The sequence below is a fragment of the Neolamprologus multifasciatus genome, chromosome 5 (genome assembly GCF_963576455.1).
Source record: "Neolamprologus multifasciatus chromosome 5, fNeoMul1.2, whole genome shotgun sequence".
In the NCBI taxonomy this organism is placed as follows: domain Eukaryota; kingdom Metazoa; phylum Chordata; class Actinopteri; order Cichliformes; family Cichlidae; genus Neolamprologus; species Neolamprologus multifasciatus.
The window spans coordinates 17,027,449-17,046,101 of NC_140443.1; the positions used below are offsets into that span (position 1 = coordinate 17,027,449).

The 18,653-nt window shown below is 41.0% G+C and overlaps 1 protein-coding gene and 1 long non-coding RNA gene across 4 annotated transcripts in view; one reads left to right on the forward strand and one right to left on the reverse strand.

The window, feature by feature from the left end:
* Positions 1 to 18,653, reverse strand: part of foxj3 (forkhead box J3) — a 96,972-nt gene that overhangs the window by 26,347 nt on the left and 51,972 nt on the right. The gene's annotated exons all lie outside the window — the stretch shown is intronic.
* LOC146518343 (uncharacterized) lies at positions 6,126 to 7,515 on the forward strand. The gene is made up of 2 exons (XR_014874060.1): positions 6,126 to 7,142; positions 7,316 to 7,515. It is a non-coding gene; the product is annotated as an uncharacterized LOC146518343 (long non-coding RNA).

Sequence of the window (18,653 nt, forward strand, 5' to 3'; positions counted from 1 at the left end):
GTCTAAAGCAGAAACCACCAGGCTGCGGGTCATACGCAGGTGAGGGGGTATCGGAACAAAAGGGGGATGTTATAATATTACAACAGCACAAGAAGAAAAAGCTAAACAAAAAACACAGAAAAGACAAAAGTCACTGTATTTGATAGATCATAGCTTCTTTGCTAATGGGAAGAGAGAGTGGGGAGGAAGACAACAACAGGCTGATGAAAAATTACTGCCAATTACCACTAACATACTGTTTCATAAACAGTATGTCACTGTTTGAGCTGCGGATACTGAGATCTACCATTCAGGTCTTTACTTTTAGACAGTGGGCTATAAGTTGGTATAAAGACATAAGTGGCTCAACAGCAGAGGGAAATAAAGTAGGTGGAAGAGGTCAGAGGGTGTTAACAGTTGTACACAAAGTGAGTCAGACAGAGCTCACTGCAGGGGTCCCGCCCAAGTGCTGCCCAGCATCTACCTGCAGCCCCCACAGAGCACTTCATATCCAACCTCAGTACAAGCCTGTGTCTGTGTCCATGCATGTGGGATGCCTCCTACACACCTAAGAAAGAAAGAAAGAAAAAAGAAAACCAACACACACACACACAGAGAGAGAGAGAGAGAGAGAGAGAGAGAGAGAGAGAGAGAGAGAGAGAGAGAGAGAGAGAGAGAGAGAGAGAGAGAGAGAGAGAGAGAGAGAGAGAGAGAGAGAGAGAGAGAGAGAGAGAGAGAGAGAGAGAGAGAGAGAGAGAGAGAGGGGAACGTGTCTCCTAACAAATGGCGGTGATTTAACACACCAGGACAGCAGTGGAGGCGTAAGCAGCGCCGCCCTCGCTGTCCCCCCTGCTGAGGAGCGCTGCAGCTCAGCAGAAAGGACCGCCAGGGGAAAGTAGGTCAGGCTGACCTCTGCGCTCGGCGTGTCAAACGTTCAAAGTGAGCTAAAGGGACAGGCCATGTCAGAGCCCTGCTCCTCACAGCTGGGGAGGAGGAGCCACCCCGCGCACATGGTCAGGGACCCAAGGGAGCGGACTCGGCATGCTGGGACAGACATGCGTATGCACACATACCAGTTATGACACAGGGACGAACACAGAGGGAGAGGAAGAGTCACACTGTGCTCCAGCATCAATAAATCAATGCCACTGTATGGGCCTTACTAGTTTCAAACCATCTTTCTATAACTTTGAGCTTTTAGACAAAAAACAAAAGTGGAGGGGGGAGGAAAAAAAGGGAAAAATGAATTGTATGTGGGCTCTAACCAACCAACACTCTGCCCATTCTTCCGTTTCCCACAACTAACAACAAAGACATATTAGCCCATTTCTAAGTTTATCTGAAGCATTCCAGAGACCAAGTGAGAGCTGAGATGACCTGGAGGTGCTCTTAAAGTGTTTCGATTAAACTCCATCGGAGAGAAACTTAAATGCTACTGGATTTGCTGCCTTTGTGATCAAAGTGTTCTCTGTAGCATTGCAGTTTGTGGGAAAATAAGCGGGGGTAAACGTTGTCAGGAGCCAGTGGTTAAACATTACAGTGACCTTCATCACAGTGGCTGCTCATAAAGGCAAACATTCCCAATAAAAAAAAAAAAAAAAATCATTCCAGACTTCAATTTACATTTTTACAAAAGAGCAGGTCTTCAGAGAAAACGTAAAAGCAGGCAGTTTCAAGCTGAATGTAAGGAGAGGTTAGTTCAGGTGACACTGCCTACGCATTCCCAGCATCCTTCCAGTTTTAAGTTTATCCCATTTTGTATGAAATCAACATGTCTTTTCACATTAACAATGAAAAAGAAGACAGAATGTACCACAGGGCTTTTAGAGTAGGAAAAAAAACAGCCATGTAAAAATACTATTCAGGCCTGTTGCCACATTTAATATCTTGTATGAAGCATCTGTACAGAAGAGGGAGAGGAGAACGACAAATCAGACAAACTAAAGCAAACACCCTTGCAAGTACTATCGCTAGAAAGATGGGACCTCAACCTCTGACTGACCTGTTACCAAGTCTGAATGACGAACCAATACAAAAGACTTGAGCTATTGCTGAGATGGATGCTTCAGATCTGTTCAGAAATAGAGAAATACGATCTCTTGGGTGAATGAATTGTAAGAGGGAGGGAAATAGCTGGTTATTGAGTGGATGAGTGAGTAAAACAAATGGAAAGAAGGGACTTAAAGATAGACCATATAGCTGAGCACAGGTTGGTGTACAGCTGAATTAACCAGAGCTTTTGCTGAAAAGAAGGGCCAATGTCATATTAGACAGTAGCAAAACAGCACAATTTAATAACCATGTATATAATATTCAATGTGGATGTCCATCTGAACAATAAAGCATTTCTTTCTTCAAGCATTTACTTTGTGACCACAATGATGATGTCTGCACTCAATACCACATCAGTAAAATGACTGGCAAAATAAAAATCTCCAATTCTGCTGAAAATGAAAAGGAATTAAAAAATACATGATATTTAAAAAAAAAAAAAAAAATAGAAAATTCATCAACAATTGCAAAGCATATTAGAACCTGAGTTTCCAACAAAGAGGACAAAATGAGTACTGAAATTATTTGCCAACCAATAAAAAACAAATATTGAAAAAAAAAAATGTTTTTAATGATAAAAAGGAAGATTTCTCAAATGGGGTTGGTAGCATTGCAAAATATATGGTAACCTGACTCTTTTTATCTTTAATATAATTTAATATAATGTCATGTAATGAGCATCTCGTCATTTGCAAACACGTAGTGAAAGAAAACAAACAATAATAATCGGCATGTTTATTGATAATTAACCTAAACCCAGTTTATCGCTGCAATAAATACCATTGTGTTACATAAAGGGTGTGTAACCTGCTGCTCTGGAGCCACATGTGTTTTTTTTCTCCACCACCTCCACTGGCTCCCTGTGACATCCATTTAAAAAAAACAAATAGTAAATATGTCAATGAACAATGGTTTACTTTTTTTTAGCACCCTCCATTTTTTCTATCATTATTTCAAATAATTATTTACATTCTCCAACTGTAAAAACATGTAGCCTATAGACTGACTTTTTTTTGTAATGTTTCATCATGTTTCATTGCCTTAAGTATGGAGTTCATGTTCAAAAAAAGAAAAAAATATGGAGTAAAACACAGAAATAAAGAACAGTGCATTCACTGCCAATGCTTCCTGGTATTCTCGATGTGTAATCAGACTTTTGCTAAAATTAAATTAATACTGCCCTCCCCTCACTTTTACTATTTTAAAGCTATTAGGATAATAACTGTTTCATTTATTATCAAGTACAGATTGCACTTGCTTGGCTACTTTTAATTTGATTCATTTTCACAAACGCAGGCAAGACTGATAGTGACCTGCATAGCTTTATATCTGTTTCAAAGTAGGCCTGTATGTGCCAATTTTAGTGACCCTATTGATTTTCTTCCTCCACATTACAGTTGTTCTTTTTGGTAGTAAACATAACATAAAAAGGCAAACTATTTTCATTGTTTTATAATATTCTAAATGGAAAAAACAGAACATTGTAAACTAGCTGTAGTTAAACAGACCGTGTCACCTCCATCCTAAGGCTGAAATGTGAAATAAATTTTTTTTCTGGTCAAAAATTGCTCAAAACTGTCTCTACTGATGTTGCTTACCCCTATATTAAACATATCAGAATACAATAACATTTCACATTGTCGTACTACTGGTGTTGAAGCAATTTCCACATTTGCCTAACAAGCAGAAGATCCCCGGTTCGATCCCAGGAGGAAACAAAACCATTTGCGGTCACAACAGGAAGTGCATCCACATGTAAAAATCTACCAAATTAACTATGCAGAGCTACCTGCTGTGATGCCCCTTGTGACAAGGTAAGACCCAAAAGTAGCTTTTATTATATAAACTTTTAATTCTATTCGAGTCAAAAACCTAATATACATAGTATTTTTCAAAAATACAATATGCATGCATTTAAGATATGCTGTGGCAGATTTTACTACTAGTACTACTACAGCATGAGGAGTGAATGGGAAGGAAGGAAAAAAGAAAGAAAATGGGTGACAATAAAGAGCAGTAAGAAGTGATAACACAGCTCAAAAAGAAGGAAATGGGAAGTGAATCTGTACAGAAACAGTAACACACACACACACACACACACACACACACACACACACACACACACACACACACACACCATCATGTACGCACACAGGTAGATTACTGTATTTTTAGGCCTTTGTTATTTCATATGGACCCTGTGACATGCCCACCAACACAGAACATACTCCTCAGCCTCGGGGATCTGCACCGAGGCCACGAATGTAGCACCTTCGCTGTCTATTTGTAGTGGGTGTGGGAAGGCATGTGGGATGCCACAGCATTTGCTCAGCTAGGCACTGCTAAAAAAAATGCTTAAAAAACATCCTCGGACACACATACACAGGTAGAAGAAGGTAGGTTCGTCCAGGTGCACCAGATGAATCAGCTAGCTACAGTAGGAGAGCTGTAGCCTTAAGGATGTTGAAACAAGGTTCTTGCGATTGATTTGATGAAAATCCGCTTTGTGATGACAAAGGAGCTGTATTCCTCACTTTCAGCGTTCTGAACATTAAAACCGCCACCCCCCTCCCCCTCCTGTTTTACCCCAGACCCTCAAAGAAGTGAGACAAACATTTGCTTTGCTAGCGGCTGTGAAGTTGAGTCTTTGGCTTCAGTGACACAAGTATTTTCATTAAGCACCTATTAAAGACACATCTAATTCTATTTAGCTCTACCTAAAGCCTTGCTGAGTACAATGACCCCTCCCTTGCTGACACTATACTGTCAGACTCAAGAAGACTGCCAACACAAGCCGCCCAACACACTGCGAAGCTCTCTTACATCTACCACAGCTACCAAGAGACCTAAAGCCCACACTCAAATACCAATGAAGTCAACTATAACGATTTTCAACTCATTTTTTAAAAAACCATCTTCAAAGGAATTTGATCTGGCTCCCTTGACATCTAGTAGTAATGTGTTGGCATGCTGGGCTTTAAATCCCTTAGTCTCTGATCTTTACTCACTTGTATGTACTTTTAATAAAACATGAAGAGTGTGCTTGCTTGCCACAGAAAAAATACATGCCAAGGTGAAATCTGTCATAAATATAATAACCTGTTATATAGTGGTAGGAGATCGTTGTAAGTCTATGTCCATAACGCAGAGGAAAGAAAAAAACAAAACAAAAGAAAAAGGCACACAAGAACAATCTAAATGATGACTAACTTTTGCTATCTATACTCAGGTCATCTAGTGTGGCACACTGAGGTATTATAGTAATTAAAACTCAACAGCCACTTCTGCAGAATGAGATGACACTATGGGGAAATTGTATTTTTCTCCCTCCCCTCCATAACAGTGAGCATTTGGCTAAATTAAACTCATTTTTCATTGGCAGACTCATATAATGAGGGCAATACATGCAAGAAAGAAATTAGCTTGATAAGCAATTACACGTGTGGAATCAAAAAGGACATGCTATCGCGAGTGGTGAGAACAATGACAGCCAAGGGGAGAGAGAGTGGAGAAAAAAAAGTCCTTCACAAGATTTTGTTACAAAAGATGCTTGGACTTTAGCTGGATTTGAAACACAATTAATGAAGGTAACAATAAAAACAAAGAAAGAGGGGTAGGCCACACTGGACCCAGCTGTCTGCATATTAACCACCATATTAACCAACGAAATGAGCACACAGAAGAAGCTTTAGCTTACCTGCTTATTCTGATAGCTTGGCTTCATCTACAACACCAAGGAAGCAAAAGCAATCCAACTTTATCTGCCAAGTAATTTTGTTGAATGTAATCCAAGGATACTGCATCCTATAGAGCTCAGACAATAGGCTGAGCCAACACAAAACCCCCATAGTTCTCCAGTGGCATATAAGAAGTTTATGAATGCTGCACCAAGGATGTTCGCTTTTCAACAGACGCAGAGGGGTTAGAGACCAAAAGCTCCAATATAAATGTTCTGAACTCAATCTCACTCAGGCACTTGCACCCACATTCCCTTTTCTGACTCTGTATGTGTGTGTGTTTGTTCCCTTTAAGGATAACCTTGGAATGGACCTACAGAAATTAAAGGGAAAAAAAACAACTTCTGCATTATTTTCTAGGTGCACTCGAGGTTACAGGCCTGGCTTGAATGCTGCATTTGAAATTCGAGCATTCCCCTTATAAATTGGGAGGCGGTCACTGCAGATTTGAAAAGCTATGGGGGAAATTTTCACTTAATGCAACACTGAATGGCAGGTCACACTACAACAAAAGCCCTGAGCCACTCATATGAGGCCTATTTGATCACAGTCCCTCAGAGAGCTATCTGTCTTTGTCTCACTTTCTTTTTTCCTGCCGATATTTGTACCTCTCCTGCTCTGTCTCTCTCTCTCTAGCATGCTCAAAACCAACCGCACACTGTCAAAACGCTTTGCACAACCTCTAGTGTTGCTGCACTTGCCACACTACTGCAGGGTGCAGAAATGTAGCATGATTCCATTAAGTGGATTATTTGAGAACATCTCTGACCTTCGACAGGGTTGTCATTGGCAATGAACCAGGAAGAATTATGAAAAAATGATGATGGGTCTGACCTCTTTGGAAATTGGCAGGACTGAGTGATAGTAAACAGAGTTCAGCAGCAAACCAGTCGACACAACACAGAGGCTCGAAAAAGAAAGTTTGAGACATGACAAGAGTAAAAGCATGCCAAGAAAATAAAGGTTACGCAAAAATATCTACAGAAAGGAATGAGGAACCTGGACTGTCTAAGGCTACGTTCACACAGCAGGTGAAAGCGCATCAAATCTGACTTTTTTGACCCTATGCGACCCATATACGATCATGGTATGACAGTGTGAACGGCACAAATCCGATATTTTCAAATCCGATCTGGGTCACTTTCGTATGTGGTACTGAATCCGATACATATCTGATGTTTCAGAAAGCGACTGCTGTTTGAATGGTCATGTCGCATTAAATCCATCTTTTACGTCACTGACACAAGACAGACGCCAATTATCAGCACCGGAGAAGCGCCCGATAAGACATCGCGAACGCTTCCTGGCCATCCAGTGTAGATGTTAGTGAAACTGTTGGGAAGACAACGTTGGAGAAACGTGAACATTTTATTTGTACTGTATAATTTGCAGATTCTGACAGACATTTCCAACTATCCTTTGAAGCACCGCTCCTCTCTAAAACAGCAATAAGGATAATTATTAGGCCATATGTAAGTAACAGAATAACTTTATAACTTAAAGCAAAATTGGGAAACGTAAAGTCCGAAACAAGTCTTAATATTAAGGGCCATCAGTCAAACAATACTGTTTGGTCTGGGTCTAAACAGAGCGCGTTGTGTGTGACGTCTTCTTTTGCGCATGCGGGCCACTTTGAGGGTTCACACTAGAGTGTGTTTGCTTTTACATTTTATTTGTAGTGTGAACAAGCAGACAAAAAAAAAAAAATCGGATGTAATCAAAAAAATCAGAATTGAGCATTAAGACCTGCAGTGTGAACGTAGCCTAAGAGGCAATCAAATGGGTTCATTAGTTTTATGGCAGTGTCACTGTACCCTGGATAAAAATATTATTAAAGTGATAAAAAAAATTTAATAAAAGAATGGTATTAGACATGCTCTAACATGGTGTACTTATTTTGTATTTTGTTACAGTGATCAATGAGAAACTCTGGTTAACAGAGGCTTAAATCTGATAAATATTCTAATCATTTAATTTTAAATAAGTAATGCACATCTGAAAAAAAAAATCAGACCAATTAAATGCAGCTTACATTTGAGTATTATAGGTATTTTACTTTAATTCTTACAATGACCCATTCAAATGTGAAATTATATTTAATGGTATTTCCTTTACAGCAGCCCAAGTATGCTTACTGCTTAAAGGTTACCACTGATAATTAAAGATAAAGATATTAGATGAATCTAATCCCAGTCTCTGCTCTAGCAGGTAACAGATGGACAGTTTGATTTCCTACCAAGGCAATTTCGTGAATTAAAATGATAAAAATTTAAAATAAGAGCGAGAAGACGTCGGGAAGTTTTAGTGAAGGGTCATTTTAAAAATCACTGTTACCATATGGCTCAAACCTCGTCTGTCTACTGACTCTCACACACTTTATGTCTGAAGTCATCACAAATTATGCCCAGCCTTAAGGAAACAAAAATAATTGACAGATTCTCAAATGGAGAAAAAGATGTAACGCATAACTGTAAGCGTGGTCACTCGAGACAAAAATGGGAAACTGGTACAGTACAGCCTGACATATCAGCAAAGACAGCCGCCTTGCTCACTGCTGTAAATTGAGTGTAGTTTTCTGAGCGACAATGGCTCGCGCTTTTCTCCTGTGCTACACAGGGCGCTCTCACCCCCCTCTTCCTCCACCACTGCAGAGGCAGCACAAGGCCATGAAAGATTGGAGGCAAAGTGACGTCCTCCGGTTTATCCTCCCTGAAAGCCTTCGCATGCTCTCAGTTCCACATGAGGGATCTGATGAAAGCCGTTTGTCAGTACGCCACTTAATTATCAGCCAGAAGAGGAGCCTCTGATGCTATCCTCTGACAATGGCTCACAGCAGCCTGCTGACTACAGTGCCCACTAACAATGAAGAACTGACTGCAGCTACTAATGGTGACGGGGTAGTGCCAACTGTCCTCTTAAGAGTTAGACAAATTAAGTAACAGCACAGAAAGCCTTTTCTGCGCCGTTACTTCAGCGCATATTATTTTCTTCACAGGCCGATGTAGAAAGCAGCAGATTTTTCCCATCTGCAAATATAGGCTGCAAAATGCGATGCTTGGAAGATAAAATGCAAAACAGAAGTCCTACTTAAAAACACATTATATCATGCTGAGGAAAAAGACCCAAGACATTTTGACCTTTTATTGTTCCTGCACGTCTACACAAACATTATGCAGCTCATGCAGCTGCTCAATATGCAAGATTCCATCAGACTACAAAATAAAGTCTCTTAACTGTAGTCATATTCTTTGACTTTCCAACAAAAAGGAACTTTAAGCACTGCTAATTCAAATGCAGCCATCCAGTGACTTATGGTACAGTTAAAAATGCATGCAAGGAAGAAAATGGGTGGTGCAGTGGTTAGCGCCATTGCCTCACAACCAGAAGGTTCCTGGTGTGGAGTGTGCATGTTCTTCCTGGGCCTTTATTACACACTGATACTGAAGTATGTGACTGTGTGTCTGCTTTTGTTGGCCCTGTGATAGACTTGTGACCTGCTCAGGGTGTACCCTGCACCTCACCCTATGACAGCTCTGCCCTCAAGTTGGATAAGCAGTAAGGAAACTGCTTAAGAACTTATTCAACATGAGCATGTTTGATGACTCTATTAGTTTGATATTGCAGTGTTTACATGCCAAGTGGCTAGGCCGTTTATTTCATCCTCTACTGCTTACATTTTCTTATACGGTATGTCACACAACTTAATGTTACATTTGCTTAAATTGTCCTCAAGTATTTGAGTACACTTGTACTGTTGTGCAGTAGCCTTCCGGTCAAGTACCATTCCCTGTCATCCATGTGATGCGATTCTTAGTTTTTTGTTGGTTGTTTTTTTGTTTTGGGGGGGTGGGGGGGTGGGGGGTTCTGCAGTGACGGAATCCGCAAGGGAATGGCAAAAAGCAAGCCTCATTTTAAACGGCCATTCTCGCTAACAAACTCTGGGAGGGGAAAAAAAGAAGAAGAAAAAAGGCCTAAGAAAAGACTTTCCTCTGCAATATGTATCAGATTTGATTTCCTTCTGAAAGGGAATCACAGACCCACCCTACAGTCCATTAGCCAAGTTAATGCAGAGCTGCCAGACTTGCTGACCCATTAATAATACATTGCAGTGGTCAAAAGAGGCCAGACACCTCCGTGCACCCCTTCATCCCTCTACACGGCCACATTAATGGACTAATTCAGATGCAATTAACTGGTGGGGAGAGGCTGTGGCCTTGCGGCTGGTGGAGCACAAGCTGAAGGGCTTAGAGCCAGGGCTTGGATTATAATCACTGTGAGCACACACATGAACACACACATTTACAAAACAATTTTGAAAGAAGCCAACACAATTAGCAGTAAAAAAAAAACCCAAAAAAACAGTGTAGCTTTTCTTATTAAATATCCAAAGTGAAGCCACCCCTTTTAAATAGGATGATCCGATCATAATACAGAAATATTTTGGCCACACCAACAGGGCTTATATTCTGTGAGGTCCTTCCCTATAGCACATCTGCATGAGACGACAAAGCGTGAATTGCTTACGCCGCCCTGTGTTGTGACTTCGTTTCACTGCTTTCCTTTGTACGTTTGTCCATTACAGCAAGTTTCATTCAATAATGCGGCTGCGGAAACTTGCTCTTTCAGATGTGACGTTGACAAATGAGCAATTACAGGAGCGATATTCACGTGTCCCATTTGTGGCCGGCATGACCCGCGATTAGCCTTGCTGATACTGAATGGTAGATGCAAGAGCTGTGCCTGTCAATACAGGCGCCTGTGAAGGCGGCACGGCTCATTCTGGCATGTCATCCATCACCGGTTCCACTCGGCTGCCACAGCTGTGTCACCGTCCCCCTCTCGCAGACCGCTGACCCGACTGAGGACGCACCAGCAGGATGATCAAATATCGCTGCGGGATAAGAGACAGCCATCCAGCTTCACTGACAAGGCAGAGGACAAAAAACTCCACCTTTTCTATACATTCTATGCGCCACAGTGACATCTTTATCAATAAACAGCTGTTAATACCAGGCAGCAGAGACACGTAAAGACACGTGGCCACTTCCCTTTCATTCTACAAAACCAGGGACTGTGAAGAGCAGAGTGAAGCCATTAGCTGCAGGAGACTGGCACAGAAGGTGACATGGGTTAAATAATTGCCAAAGAAGACAGAGGGTGGATGAAAGCAAATATGAAACGGAGCAACACTGGCCAGACGTATTCCCATGATAATTGCTTGCCATGGCGATTTTATCAACATGCCAATCATCCTGGCCGGTCTACTCTTTTAAAATTCCTATCAGATGTGAATGACCTACAGTCTGGGTGTAAGACAGTGCAGCTGAGCTCCCAGTCGCTCTAAATGGATGTTCAGTGGAGGGCTTACCCCAGTCAGGCTACAGACCTTTGACCATATCAGCAGTCTCAGGTTGCTTTAGACTTTTTAAAAGGTTCCTTCTCCAGCCTCTGCTAATTACTCCTGCAGCCTCCTTCCCTTTCATTTCCAAAAAGGAAATGTGGTGTGGAGGCTACTGTACAGTGCAGGCAGACAAATTAGCTGCGAGCTTAACAGGAGGAAACCATTCTTTAGGGAGAGCAGGCTACCTTAATTATGAATTAATTACATTTTTAAAAGGAAAGTAAAAAAAACCTTAAAAAAACAAAAACAAAGCAAAACTCAATCACCCTCACACACATAATTGGTAAAATATTGTTTGCTTGTACGAATTGTGAAGATTGTGGGACTAAAACTATTTTAACCTAGTTACTTTATGCTATTTATTTATGATGAAAGGATAAAAAGAGCCTCCAAGCCAACCAGCATGCAAGTGCACATTTTCACATGACAGACATTATCCTAAAACAGACTAGTTAGCCTACAGTCTTTAGATAATGTTTGCAAAGTTTACACTGAACAGTTTTTCAGAGTAAATACTCAACAAAAGTAAACTTTTAATAAATTAGCAGTTTCTGTTATGCAGGAAGAGCTCAAAGATGTGAAAAATGGGGTATTTTCATAGGCCGTCTGCTGCTCCCGCTGCCAAGAATAATGGATTAATCCTGAAAGTCTACTGATGTATTGCAACTGTCTGACCAATGAGAATTTGGTTGGAGACAATGTGAGCCAACCAATCGACCAGTTGAGCTGGAGACTAGAGCCACAGAAAACTGGATTATATAATATATCCTGTATCCAGATGGAGCCAGTGAAAGCAGTGGCCGCTCTAACCCAGCTTCGATTAATTTAACAGGGCATATACAGCGTTAAAGGCAGATTCCATGGGCCGCTTTCTATTTATAGCATGCAAAAATAGTCAGCTTACCGCTCTCCTTTCTTGATGTCAGGGGGGGAAAAAATAAAACAAAACAAAAAACAACAACAAAAAACTGCGTGCATACATGAGACTGTTAAAAGCCACCATCTGCAATCCAAATGTAAACAAAAGGTAGCCAGATATTCTGTGAGTAGACTCTATGCTACGATGTCATTATTTAGTGAATGTCAATTAGCTGTTTTCTGGAGGGGAGGATTTGATTTCACCCTAATCAATCACTATACTAATCATTCCAGCTAATACATACAGTTAGTAAACTATAAAGGGTGGGCACTGGATACTGAGAATACTAATTGAGCAGAGACAAAAAAGACTAATAACTAAATTATTGCAAATAATAGAACATAGCAGAGAGGTACTCTTGCTGCTATAATATGGACAATTATTACACAAAGAAAGCTTTTAATATCTTAAGACACTGAGGAAATTTATCGAAGGCTTGCATCTACTGCACCTTTTAGCAACCGGAGGAGTAGCAGTGATTGAACTGTTAAGCTGAATTATTTTCAAATTATTCCAGTTAGTTGTAATGACAACACCACCAAACCCACTCATAAGTTGTATTAGTGACTTTGTTTCACAGTTGTAAGAGAAAAGAAGAAAAAAAGTAAGACTTTATCACCTTTCCAGCATAATCAGATGAAGACGTTAAATTCAAAATAATTTTTAAACTTTGTTTGTTCAAACTTGAACTCCACACCAAGTTGAATACATAAATAAAAATCAACAGCAAAAAAATAAATAAATAAAAAAAAGACAGGAAAAAGTGGATTAAAAAATAAATAAATAAATAAAAACCACACTACCCTCTCATCTTCTGAAAAATACACAAAGCCACTGGAAATAATAACTGGCATTTTCACCAATATCATGCTTTTATTGTGCATACTCTGCATCACGCAAACGCTACAGCCAGCCGAGTCAAAAAATGATAGAGGTAAACTGAAGTCAAAATACCTAAGAAAACATTAGTGCCATTTTTGTTCAAATCTTTGTAGCCACACAAGAGTGGCAAAAGATCCTCTAAGCACTGGCAACTTCCTTTTATCTCCTCCTCTGAAATCCCTAAGAACTAACTGCTGATTTTTTTTTCAGTTATGAGTCGTTGTGAAACGTGCTTCAAATTTCTCAAAATTCATAACTGAGGGTGATTTTCTAGTGGACCTGCTCAAGATCCTGTTCTCAATCACAACATAAATAGATATATGTGAAAAAGACACAGAAATACCAATCCTAACCCTTCCCACAGTTATTAAAAAGTCAAGCCTCATTGACGCCAGCCAGCCAAATTTATAATAAAAACTACCGTTCAGGAGCATTATAATCAAAAGACGACTGTTATCTCCACCTGCAGTAATTTATAATTGGGTGTGTGGCTCTGTACTTGGACCTCAGTCTTTCTATGCACATGCATGTAGAACAAAAGCAAAACACCCAATAAAAACAGAACAGACATCAATAACAACAGACAGGAGAGACAGCATTGAAAGGTGGAGCTGGGATGGAGGTAAGCTGCAAAGTGGCAAGTAGTGTGCAACTGTAGGCTGATTAAGGTTGCTAAACACCGCACCCTTTGAGATTTACTAAATGGCTGTGGTAATGGTAAAGGAACTGGCTCTCATATAGATCTTTTCTGCATGTTTTGTAATTCACACAAACACTTTTTCTAAATATAACATTGAAAAACACGCTCTTACTCTAATTGACAGTATATTGGCCAAGGATACTGTGGCATAGCAGGGATTGAACCACCAACCTTCTGATTAGTAGATGACCTGTTCTACCTCCTGAGCTACAGCTACCACAAACAGCCACTAAGATAGTAGACTTGATTTGCATTGTTTATGCTTCTACTTAAACATATCTGCATAGTTAAAAAGTACAGCACATCGTTTTTGTACATTGTCATATTGCTAAAAAGAACAAAACTGTATTGACCTGCAGTGATCCTTCTCCCCAAGAGGTCAAGTGGACGCACAGTGCGCCAGCAAAATGTTAACAATACTCAATGACCAGGAATCCTTCAGCCCTTCAGATTCTTCAGGCTTTGGCCTTTCACATAGGTTCATATATATTTGATGGTCATACAATTCTCCTAATTTTGCCTCCATACACTACCACAATAGATCTGAAATGAAGCAATCAAGACATGATTGAAGTGCATACTTTCAGCGTTAAGGATAAACAAAAATTTAGTAGAAACCAGTTATAGCCATGTATTACAAAGTGCCCTTATTTTCATGAGCCCAAGAGGAAGTGGACAAACTAACATATCTATGTATGTATGCTCAATCATCCAGGTAACTACATCCCAAAAAGTTGATTTTGTTCAAAGAGACTGGACAAGTAATTTGGATGAGAGACGAAATGTTTTTTCCCCACTGAAAACGCAACATCTAGATCAGGGGTGGGCAATTCCAGGCCCTGAGGGCCGGTGTCCCTGCAGGTTTTAGATGTGTCCTTGAACCAACACAGCTGATTTAAATGGCTAAATTAGCTCCTCAACATGTCCTGAAGTTCTCCAGAGGCCTGGTAACGAACTAATCATGTGATTCAGGTGTGTTGACCCAAGGTGAGATCTAAAACCTGCAGGGACCTCGGGGCCTGGAATTGCCCACCCCTGGTCTAGATAAACAAAATCAACTTTATGGGACTAACTAACATAATGATAAGGATTCATTTTAATTCATCAGGTGGTGGTTGTGGGCCTTTCTGTCCTTATTTTAAGTAAAAGCAAGCTCAGAAGGGTCAAGGTTTAGGTTGATGACTCGGTCACTTTAAGGACACTAAGTTTTTTTGAGCTCTTGGGCAGCTTTTCCTGTGACCCAGACTCATTTTTTTTTTCTTTTTAATTGTGTAATTTGGCGGATATAGACTATATTTCATGGTTGTGTGATATGGCTCTGTCAGTGCAAATCAGGTTGAAGGAGGATTATAAATGGCCTTGATTGTGTGGAAATTGCTCATAACATGCCAATAAAAATTTTATGTGAAGAAGGTGAGCTGCTACTCTACAGTGTCAGAGATGCTGTTCCGCTGCTCTACAGGAGGATCGGCCCAAGCCCAGCTATTCTACCACAGACTGCAATGGAGAAGAGGCCGCAGAGAGACCACGGACCACTGCTGTCGAGTATAATTCCATGCAACACTGTCACTGAGAAGCAAAATGGAGGTGTTTACAAAGACTTTGCTTCATAGGAGTTGGAGGATTTCTTACTCATTCAACAGGGCAAAATCGAGGAGGCAGCATTTTGTTCGTCAGTGACAGCTGGTGCAGACAGTACACCGTGAGAGAGCCTGTATGCAGCACTGAACTGCTGCTCCGGTCCCTGGGACCTTTTTATCTGCCAAGGGGAGTTTGGGAACAATATAATCCGTATGTGGTGTTTTTTCTCTTAGTAGTAATGCAGTAAGAGCTGCTGATCAAATAGCAGAATGTTCAACAACTGCAGTGGACAGAAGGCATACTTACAAATAAATGTTATGGGTTACATATGAGAGCGTTTTAGTTAAATGTTTGGAAAATACACACACAAAAAAGAAATCTGATAAGCCAAAGCTCCCCTGTCAAATTACAATTGTACTATAGGCCACTTAATTCCACTTTTCAATATGTTTTTTTAACTGAAGTAATCCACAGACGAAAACACAGTGACTGTATGGCTGAGAAATAACATATAGACACTTCAGCATACTTTGAGAACTGACGATGATGCTTTCACAATAACATACTATACGCAACTTTAGTGGAGTAACCAAAACACACATCACCATACATGTCAGGCAACAGTAGGCCTTTTATAAATAAGATGGTTCACTGCTAAACAGAAAAATGAAAAAGAAAACAAACAAAAAACAGTGAGTTTATAGAGCTGACTTATTTTATTTCAGTGGACTTTTAAACACTTCGAGACTTACACAATAAGCACCAACCAATATGAAAATAAACACAAAGCACCATGTCACTAAGAATGATTTGCAAAAGGCAAAGGCAATAAACCGAGTAAGCTCCATACAACGATCCAACCAAACTGGAGACCATTTCAAATCCAGATCTGGACATTTTAGACATTTATAAGGAATAATCCAGCTAAGATGGCACCTCTAGTCCTCTCTTCAAGTTCTGTGCAGCAGTGCTCACCCCATTGTAGTGCCCTATTTTCCAGCACTGTGGACTCACACTGCCCTCTGGGAACACAAAATGTCATTATTCCAGTTCCAAAGAAACCTTGTCCAGCTGAATGATTATAGACATGTGGCTCTGACTTACATTGTGATGAAATACTTATAAAAAAAAAACAAAAACTGTGCCTGTACTCAAGGAAAAGGTCAATTCTGTACTGGCTCTATTCTAATTTGCCTACAGGGAAGGGTGGGGCACATGATGCTGCCAACAGTGCTATCTGTTTGACTATTGGGCACCTGGAAAAACCCAAGACTTTTTGCACGTCTCCTTTTCGTTGACTGCAGCTCTCACATTTGCTTATTTCAAAACTGAAACAGATAAGTATCATTTTATGTTATAAAGTGGCATGTTTCCGTTTTGACCAACGGGAATCTAGTATGTCTGGGTGATCAGTACCCTTTTCAGAATCAAGATCAATCAGCATCCTACCGCCTGAGGTTTGTGTCAGCTCTCCATCTCTTAAGCTTATATTCAGTATTCTTACATTTTAAAACCTTACATGACTTCTGCTGCCATCCTGCTCAGTTTTTGACTGAACTGGAAAGTTCTGGTCTGTGGTGTGATGCCAACAGGCTCCTTTTACATGTAAGAAAAAAGAGATTAGATATGTGATGCAGACACAAGGTGCAAAGAGTGGACCAGAGGATTCTCTCACCCCCCCACCCCTTTTTCTTTTTTTACTACATAGTGTACTCAAGTGTGGGAGTTCAGCGTGGTATGCATCCTTAACATACAGTTAAAATCTAAACTTGTTTGTCTGGTACAGATAGCCATGGGGGTTATTTGGAAGAGTGAACACCAGTCCTTCCAGTGAAATATGTGAACAGAGTTTGCAGACATGCACAAAAAACAAAAAAGCTCTTGTATGAACTATCCCATAGTCTCCAGCTATGGTAGAAGACAAAGCACCCCAATGAGCCTACCTCAAATAAAAAAAGAACCATGCAGACATGGCTATATGGCATTTTGATATACTATTGCTGGTTGTGTAATATGTGCAGTGTGTTTCATTTGTGGTTGTGATTTGCCACAAATGTGTTGTTCGTTTCTGTTTTTTTTCCCCTCCTAATACTATGGAGGTGGTAAGTGTGCAGTATTTGAGACCAAAATAAATTCTGCCACAGGGATGATAAAATCTTTTGTATCACATTATAACAAAAGTAGTGTATAAAAGGCTCTGGGATTTATGTCTATGTTCTGCAATATTGTGTGGGGTGGAGTCGTAGGAAATGACGTAGGTGTAACGCGATGCTACTCGGGAAGGGGAGATTGTTTTCCGTGTTAGTTCTGTTTACCTCGTAAGCTGTGTTCCTGGTTGCAATCCTTCACGGTGATGCTCCGAGTGTTAAGTTCATGACTGGAAATTGCTGGCAACACTGAGCATCTAGGTGGCAATAAAACAGCTGGCGGTGATAATCCAGCAAAGTGGAAGCCTGTTGTCCTCCTTCCTGTATCCTGACCGATACACCATCTTGTTAGCTGCTGAACCTAAAAGAACTAGCCCTCACCAAGTACTCCTCAACATTGGTCCTTCGAGCCGGATGCAGTTATCAAGATGGAGCCAGATGGAGCGACATGTCCTGATGTAAGGCCTAAACGCCATACACGTCGACCAAGCCGGTTTGAGGACTTTGATGTTAACTATACAGGCCACCCCTTTAGGCAAATGCTGCAGTGGGATACCCCACAGCCTCACACAAGAAGCGGGAGAGTTCAGCCTCAGTATAGTCATACGCCACCCCTCTACAGCGACAGGGATGGGGCCTATTACAACACACCCCCTCCACCGGGAAGAAGTGAACAGGATGTGGACCTTAATAGAAGCCACTCACCTGAATTTGTACCTTCCAATTGGCCAGGGTCTTCAATACACACATTTCATACAGAATTCAGAGCCTTGCAGGCCGAAAGAGAGCAGCTACTCCAATCACAGCAAATTTTACAGGAGGGCCTCAGAGAACTGAAGGAAGCAAAGAGTGACCTCAGAGAGCTGATTGAAGTGGCTCACCTGCTGAGGAAGGATATGGCTCAGCTGACTGCCTCACAGCATAGCACCAATCATCCCCCCAAGAGCGGTTCAGGAGAGATATACACAACCCCTGAGACAATGCCACAGGAGGAGGATGAGGAGGTGTGGCCCGACCCACCACCATGGCCTGAACCGGTGGAAGAGTTGCACACAGGATTCTCCCAAATGAAGGTTGATGAACAATACTCCGATGATGGTGTACAGTACCACCCTCTACCCCGCACAGCATATTTCGCTGGTGAGCCTTCGCTGCCAAGTCATCGCTGCACCCCATATCAGGACCCTGTGGTTAAAGATGGAAACACGTTTCATGCGCCTCCACAACCCTCTGTGCTACCCCCCTGCTGGGCACC